General features: G+C 46.0%; 1 non-coding gene across 1 annotated transcript; it reads left to right on the top strand.

Moving 5' to 3' along the window:
• Window positions 1-7,969: 7,969 nt before the first annotated feature.
• On the top strand, window positions 7,970-8,042 carry Trnar-ccu (transfer RNA arginine (anticodon CCU)). The gene has a single exon. It is a non-coding gene; the product is annotated as a tRNA-Arg (tRNA).
• Window positions 8,043-8,272: the final 230 nt, after the last annotated feature.

Raw genomic sequence — 8,272 nt, 5'->3', positions numbered from 1 at the left:
CTAGCAATGTCTTACACCATCACCTGCTGCCACCAGGTCCACTAGGTGTGTGTGGGATATAAGGACCTCTGCCAGCCCAGCACTCTCTCTGTTCCAGCTTTTCTCTGTTCCCACTGTTTCTCTCTGTCCTAGGCACCCCTTTTTTTCCCTCTCTGCCCTCATGGCTCACTCAGTGTCTCTACCTCTTCTCCAGGTCCCCCTCTTCTTTCTCCCAATAAACTTCCTTATTCCAGACTGTTGCATGGCATAATTCCTCAGGGGGTACACCTTGGCACGGGCCTGCTATGGTACCCCCTGGCCACATCATTATTATAGATCATAACTGGCTAGCCACAGGGAGTTTGACCACGCTCCAGTGAGCATATCGGCACCACAAATTGGACTTGATAATTGTTTGTTTTGGGGAAGGTCATAGGAGTTGGGAGTGGACCTGGGAGGACTGGGAAGTGAATGGGATGGGGGGCATTATATGAAATTTCCAAATAACCAATAACAATATTAAGTTAAACAAACAGATAAATGAACTATTCCAAGCATAGTGAATTCTAGGTCAGACTGGTCCACAGATCAACAACAGGATCCTGCAGCTACACAACCCAGAGCCCGGGACATCTCCTTAGCAACTAAGCAAGACGCTAATGAGTAGTGGGACTGAGAGGTGCTCTGATTGGTGCAAATTCAAGCCTTCATTTGCATGCTGAGCCCTGGCCACTCCTAGATGCTGGAAGGGATCAGTCTATTCCCTCTGCCTTAGTAGGAGACACACCAACCTATGGTGCCCCTGCTGTGGAAAGCAGAGCCCAGGCTTCTCTAGGATGTTTATTTCTTAAATACTTGTAGATCGAGCTACTGATAAAAAAGAGAGGATTTGAAGCTGAGTAGAGGTGGGGGGAGGGGTGGGCAGAAGTTGGCAGGTTTCTGAGTTTGAGGCCAGCCTGGTCTATGGAACAAGTTCCAGGGCAGCCGGGGCTGAACAGAGAAACCCTGTCTCAAAAAAGAAAAAAGAAAGAAAGAAAGAAAAGAAAAGCACATTTGAGATCCACAGAGACAACAAAGGAGGCTGGAAACATTGAGAAGGTGAGGCGCCTTCTCACCTTCTGTAAGAAGGCATCTCGGGTTCACCTAGTCCTGCATAACAGCAGCACGTCAGTGATTACCAATATGTATTGTTTTGAGACAGAGTCTCGCTCTACAGCCCAGGTTGGCCTCAAAATCACCAGAAGCCTGTCTTGGTCTCCCAAGTGCTGAGATTACAAGTAGAAGCCGCCACACTTGTTAACCATTGCTACATACTAACCATTGCTACATACTAACTTTTAAAAAATAATAATTATATATGCGACTAAGTAGAGTATGTTTCTCTGCTTCTTCTCTTACTGTGACAGTATAACTTTTTACACACACACACACACACACACACACATGAGTTCTCTGTACCTTGTTCAAAAGGAAATAACTTTCTTTGAATTGGTATGTAGCCATGGCAACCAATTCTGACCGTACTGATAAACAGTAGGAACGGAGGACAGCAACTGAAGGAGGATGAAGTCCATATTGATATTTTAGTTGCCCTAATAACCTAGAACAAGCACTTCTGGCCATCACGTCAAGAGAGCTGTGAGCTTACAGTGAACTATGGGCAGAGTGCAGAATGTTCATTCCACAGGCTGACCTGCCAGAAGGAATTACACAAACTTTGATAAGTGAATGCACTTGAAAGCAAGGACAAGAAGGGGATGCCCTGGTATGCCCACATTACCTCTGTGAGAAAGGCAAAGGCATTGGATAAGATATACCACCAGGGGTATTCCTTCCTATTTGTACTTGCTTAAGCTAAGTGTAAAACATCACCTCATGTTTGCTTGCGTTAATAACAAAAACAAGAAGTACATTCTTTGTACTCTTTTTTTTTAAAGAGTTATTTATTATATATACAGTGTCCTACCTGTATGTGTGCCTGCATGCCAGAAGAGGGCACCTGATCTCGTTATAGATGGCTATCAAGCACCATGTGGTTGCTGGGAATTGAACTCAGGACCTCTGGAAGTGTTCTTAACCACTGAGCCATCTCTCTAGACCCCTCTTTACACTACTCTTGAGAGCAAACCCTTGAAGTCTCCTGGTACCCCATGCATGTCTTTGGAATATCCTTTGATTCACAGAGACTTAACCTTGCTGGCTACAGGGTGGGGTGAGAGCCATGTAAGGAAGACAGAATACTTTACAGTTTAAGTTACTGTGCTTCAGATACCCTGAATGGGAGGACAGTGATTCCCTAGGAAGATGTGGGTTAATAATGAAAATGTCAGGACCGTATGTGGGATACCTCCCTGCTAGTTATTGGCCAGGAAGGCCACAGAGTCAGAACAGCACAGTCTATTGCCATTGCTCTTCGTCGCCCACTGCCACCACATAGTAAGGCCCTACCTGTGAGAGGAAGAAGAAGCCTTGGGTGACTGAAGCCTTGAGTAATGTCTGCTGTTGAGACATTGGTGCCTTCCATTGGTGCACGTGTGGATGTTGACAGTGTGTGCAAAAATGTCCTGTAAAGTTTTTCTCCCCTACAGGGACTGCTCTGTCGCAGACATGAGGACATGCCATAGAGGCTTTGCTTGGCAAAGTTCCAGAGACTTCCACTGATCACCACTGCCCCTAAATATTATGTATGGTCCAGGTGTAATGTTGTTTAGAAATCTGCTATTTCTCCTAAAATTGTTTTTTCTCTTTATTTCTCAGCTCTAAGGAAAATCATACAGAGAAAACTTTTTCCCACAGAGAGTGTTGAAAGAGGGCATCTGGTCAAAGGCTTGAGACAATGTTAGAGTTTTTTGCTCTGACTGTGAGCATTCAAGCAGAAACTGCATGAAAGAAAGTTAAGACCTTGACAAAACAGTACCTGGCTAGATACTGTCAGCTGTAAAAGTTTCCTTAGAATCTGCTTCGAGAGCAATAGAAGGTGGGCTTGGAAAGTCATACTTTACAGAGATTTTACAATAAAGGACTCCCTGGCAGTTAGCCTAGGCTTACATAACATACCTGTTGGGTTGGGACTGGGAGTAAGTCAAGTTTTTTCTTCAGAGAATATTAGCTCAAGGTATGTTGCTATGACAATCTTGTAAACACATTGGCTTTAGCCTGGGGAAATTTATGATTAAACTTTCCTGTGTATTGTTTAAAAGATAGCAATCAAGTCATGCTGACCATTGCTTGAAACTTGATTAATCTTTGTTTGCTTTGTTGAAAGTTACAGAACTTTTTGTACTTATTTGTTACTCTGTTGATTTTTTTATTCCCCAGTGATTGTAAAAGATGGAAAAAAAAATCATGGTGTCATCTATAATGAAAAAGAATTGAACTTCATTTCAATAATGAAAAAGATTGAACCTCATTTCAATAAAATACCGGACTTGGCCCAAGGAAAGCAGCAAGCAAATAGCAGACACGAGAGAGTAAGCTAGAGTGAGATGGGGAACAGCAAGAAAAGTAAAAAGATGGGCAACAGCAAGCAAGAAGTTAGATAGAAAAACAGCAAGCAAGGAACAAGGAGTCAGACAGACAGTGAGACAGAGATGGAGACAGAGAGCCAGAAGAAAAGTTCTCCCGGGCTTTAAGACCTTCAACTTGAGGCTGAGCATGGTGGCACACACCTTTAATCTCAGCACTCGAGAGGCAGAGGCAGGCGGATTGCTGTGTGTTCGAGGCCAGCCTAGTCTACAAATCCAAGACAGCCAAGGCTGCATAGAGAGACCCTGTCTTGAAAAACCAAAAACAAACAAACAAAAGACCTTCAGCTTGTACCACATATGCCTGAGTCTCAAGGATTTCCTTTTCCTCCTTCTTTAACCGCCTGCTCAATCCTCCCTCCCACGGATCCACCTCTCTTCTCTGCCCTGTTCCTGGAGCTGGTCTTGCGGAGCAGCACTGTCCCTACCAGGATCAGCTAAGCCTGTCTCCTTGGTCTGTATAAAACATAACAGCCCTGCCTCCTTGTCTATCTGTATGTGCTAACCCCCCTCCCTGTTCAATTGTACATAATAAACACGCTGAGCTTCTGGGATGCTGGGCCTTGTCCAGGCTCATGAAGGCTTCTTTAAAAGAAAACAATTATTATTTTATGTGTTTGTGTGTTTTGTCTGCACATATGTCTGTGCCTAGTACCCACATAGGCCATAAGAAGGCATGAAACAAGTGGGTGTGGGAATTGAACCCAGATCCTCTGGAAGAGCAGCTGTGCTCTCAACCCCTGAGCCATCTCTCCAGCTTCTTTATTCATCGATGTATCATTAATATGACACTGGGGCCAAATGATGCAAGTTCCTTTGAGATGTCAGGGTTGGTTCTCTTGCTCCCACTAGATTCTTTTCTTGCTCTCTCCATGATGAAATTGGAAAAAAACAAAAAACAAAAAACAAAACCAGGGAGTGAACAAACAAGGAGGACTTTTTTTTTTTTTTAAGATTTATTTATTTAGTATACAGTGTTCTATCTGCATGTAACACCTGCAGGTCAGAAGAGGGCAGCAGATTTCATTGTAGATGGTTGTGAGCCATCATGTGGTTGCTGGAAATTGAACTCAGGACCTTTGGAAGAACAGGCAGCACTCTTAACCTCTGAGCCATCTCTCCAGCCCGATGGAACACCAGGTGGCCACTCAGGCACTCAGGGTTGCTAACTGGAATGCATCAGTGAGGGCTGAACTCTTGTAGCAAAAGTACGTTAGCCTAGAGCGGAGCAGCTTTGAGAATACTACAGATCCCACAGCCTCAAAGCCTGGAGTCACAGGTCTCAGAAGCGGCGGGTCTTAAAAGGCAGGAAGCCCCGGCGTGGCGCTGCACGCCTTTAATGCCAGCACTCGAGAGGCAGAGGCAGGGGGATCTCTGTGAGTTTGAGGCCAGTCTATATAGAGAGTTCCAGGACAACCAGGGCTATTACACAGAGAAACCCTGTCTCAAAAAAGAAAAAACAAACAAACAAACAAAAGGCAGGAAGCAGCAGTGGGAACGAGTGAGCCTCTGCCAGCAGCCATGGTTGCCTCTTGGAGGCTGGAATACTGGGAGTCTGACTAAACTCTTTGATTTCTGTCTCTGGCAAGTCTGGAAGGCAGTCTTCCTTTTCTTCTTTGTCCTGCCTGCTATGAGTGAGCTCAAGAATCTCTGTCCAGACTTCACACACCCTGACTTACATATATATTATGTGTGTGTGTGTATCTAAAATATAAATGTACACATATAATATATATGCAAATGTGATATAAAAAGGGACTAAGCAGAAAAGAGTTATCAAACCTGGAAGGAGAAAGGCAAAACAGTGAGCCCACAAAAACTTCCCAATTAGGTACGTGGCTCTGCTTCCTACCACATCGGTGGGGGTTGAGGGGGGGGGAGGTACTTATCTGTCAGAAAGGTGACACAGGACAGTTTATCCAAAAGTTTCCACTGGTTTCCAGTTACTACAGCACCATTGCCATGGTTGGTTCCAATAGATAGGCTTGATCTGCTGTGGAATACAGCCTGTTCCCGCTCCGGATTCTCTGGGAGCTTTTTCACGTCCATCTTGGTCTAGCTGGGAGGTTTGTGTTTTGTTCCTGGGCGCCTCCTTGCTCAGAGGTGAAGTGGAGGGCTCTGAGATCAAGCCCCACCTCCAGCAGCTCCCTGCTCTCTGGCCTCTGCTCCCAGCTGCCACAAGCTCTGAGTGTGAAGCCCCTTCCATGTCAATCACCTACAGATGCCTCAACCTAAAATGTCATGTCAGAGCATGTATTTCTCTTAGGTACAGGGTTTTCGGGGAGGACAAGTCTCCCAAATGAAAGACCAAAACAGACAGCTACAATAGGATTAAGTGTGGTAAATAAAGGGAGCCAGGAAAGATGAACACTTTCTGGTTTGGGGTTCAGGGAGACACTGGGGTAGACTGTTCTTTTGAGTAAGACATTTGTTTAAATTATTAATGCCACAAATCCGCAGACATGGCAGAGAACCCAAGGCAGTTCAGGCCCAAATGTCAGTGTGGGTAATCCCTTTTTGGGTTTTTTTTTTTTTTTTTTTTCAAGGCAGGGTCTCTCTGTGTAGCCCTGGCTGTCCTGGACTCACTCTGTAGACCAGGCTGGCCTCGAACTCACAGCGATCTGCCTGCCTCTGCCTCTCGAGTGCTGGGATTAGCGGTGTGCCCCACCATGCCTGGCCCTTTTTTTTGGGGGGGGGGTTATCCCTTTTTATAGGTTTCAGAGGAAAAGGTGAATCCATGGTTGTGGGGCTGGAGAGATGGCTCAGCGGTTAAGAGCTCCTCCAGAAGACACGTGTTCAATTCCCAGTTCCCTCATAACAGCTCACAACTGTCTGTAACTCCAGTTCCAGGGCATCCAACACCCTCACACATGCATACGTGCAGTTAAAACACCAATGCACATAAAAGAAAGAAAGAATCCATGCTTGTAAGTAGGCTGCTTCTCCTGGTTGAGAGGGGGCTGGTGTGTGTGTGTGTGTGGGGGGGTGAATCCTACATTCTAAAGAAGTAAAGTGTGACCGTGAGGAAGAATCCGTTTAGTTAATGTGTATCTGTCCTGCAGTGTGTCACTGGTAGCTCCTGATAGCTTAGAGTCAGTTTGGGCCTGTACACAAAAGCCGCCGCTTGGAAAGAGAGACACACAGTTGCGCTTGCGTTCTAACAGAAGGGAATACTTTTTTTTTTTTTTTTTTTTTTTTTTTAAAGTAATCGTGGTGCACACCTGTAATCCCAGCACTCGGAGGCAGAGGCAGGCAGATCTGAGGCCAGCCTGGTCTCCAGAGTGAATGCAGGACAGCCAGGGCTATCCAGAGAAACCTTGTCTTAAAAGAGCAAAGACAACCCAACAAAAATGCTACTTGAGACAGGGTCTCATGCAGGCTGTCCTGGAACTATACGGGCCAGGACTGCTTCCAACTCACAGAGATCCTCCTGCCTCAACCTCCCCAGGGCGCCACCAGGCATGACAAAAGTAACTTTAGCCTTGCCATATAAAGCAGAAGGAGGACCTGGAGCAGCTTCCGACACACACTTAGCACGTGAAAAGGCCCCGAGGGTAAGTAGGAATGCTAAGACAACGTGTGGGCTGTTGGGGTTGGAGAAAGAGGCTAGCTCGGCTAACACGACAGAGAGTAACGAGGAGTGCCGGGCGCTGGACGCTAGACACAGGTTAAGATAAAGGAAGCCTGTACAGCAGGGTCTGCTATGGCAACTTAAACAGGCTGAACTACCTCCTAGAAAATGGAGGGCACGCGAGAGGCGGAACCCTGAGTTCAATGCCAGTCTTCAGAGTGAGCTCCAGGTCCTCAGGGCCACACCGAACTTAACGCCCCGGCCCCTGCACCCTCGCCCCGAAAAAAAGTGGTTTTGTCCAAGGTATACAAACCTAACTCTAAATTATTCCTAACTCATTTCTACCGTAACAACTACCAGCTTCTCGCCGTCCTATATCTATAGCCCACTCGAAACAACCATTCTAACACGCCAATGGCTGCGTAAATGGCCCTGGCACTGAAACATGAAGCAGAAACTGAGCAGTACACAAACGCCACCTAACGACCGGGAAGAGCAAAGGCAAACCCTGAAGGCCTGAAAGTAGCCCAGTTGGAAGGGGTTTGGCTTTTGCCATGAAAAATCTCAGTGGAATCAGAGCGAGTCACGAAGAACAGGCCAGTTTTTTTCAGCCCGATTGGCTCTGAATCCCCGCAGGCCCACTTCTGCGCAGGCGCAGAGCTAATTCGCTTAGCCACAACACGTAAGCAAACACGGCAGCCGGTTCTACTTTCGTTGCATCTACAGTCTGCAGGGTAAACTGTGGTTCTTGGTATCTAAACTACATTTCCCAGCAGGCATTTATTCCACACTGACAATAGATTTGGGTCTTCGCGATAGGATTAAAAAGAAAAAGTGATGACGTATAAAACAGGAAATGGGTTGATTATGGTGTTTCAGCGCCTCACCGCCAGAAGCCCCAGTGGCCTAATGGATAAGGCATTGGCCTCCTAAGCCAGGGATTGTGGGTTCGAGTCCCATCTGGGGTGGAATCTGCTTTTTGCACATTTTTTGACAATTAGATGATCATCATTGTCTTTGTATATCTATTTTGGCACAGGATCTCTCAACATAGCGCTTGCAATCTTAGGAACAAAAAATGTAGACCAGACTGATTTTGAACTCACAGAGATCCTCCTGCCCGTCTTTGTCTCCCAAGTGCTGGCATGAGACTCGTGCACCACAACGCCCTGCCATTTTGTCTTAAAACTAGAGAAAT

This window comes from Acomys russatus, chromosome 10 (genome assembly GCF_903995435.1).
Source record: "Acomys russatus chromosome 10, mAcoRus1.1, whole genome shotgun sequence".
Lineage (NCBI taxonomy): Eukaryota > Metazoa > Chordata > Mammalia > Rodentia > Muridae > Acomys > Acomys russatus.
The sequence above is the reverse complement of the archived record's forward strand: the minus strand, read 5'-3'. Positions and strand labels throughout refer to the sequence as shown.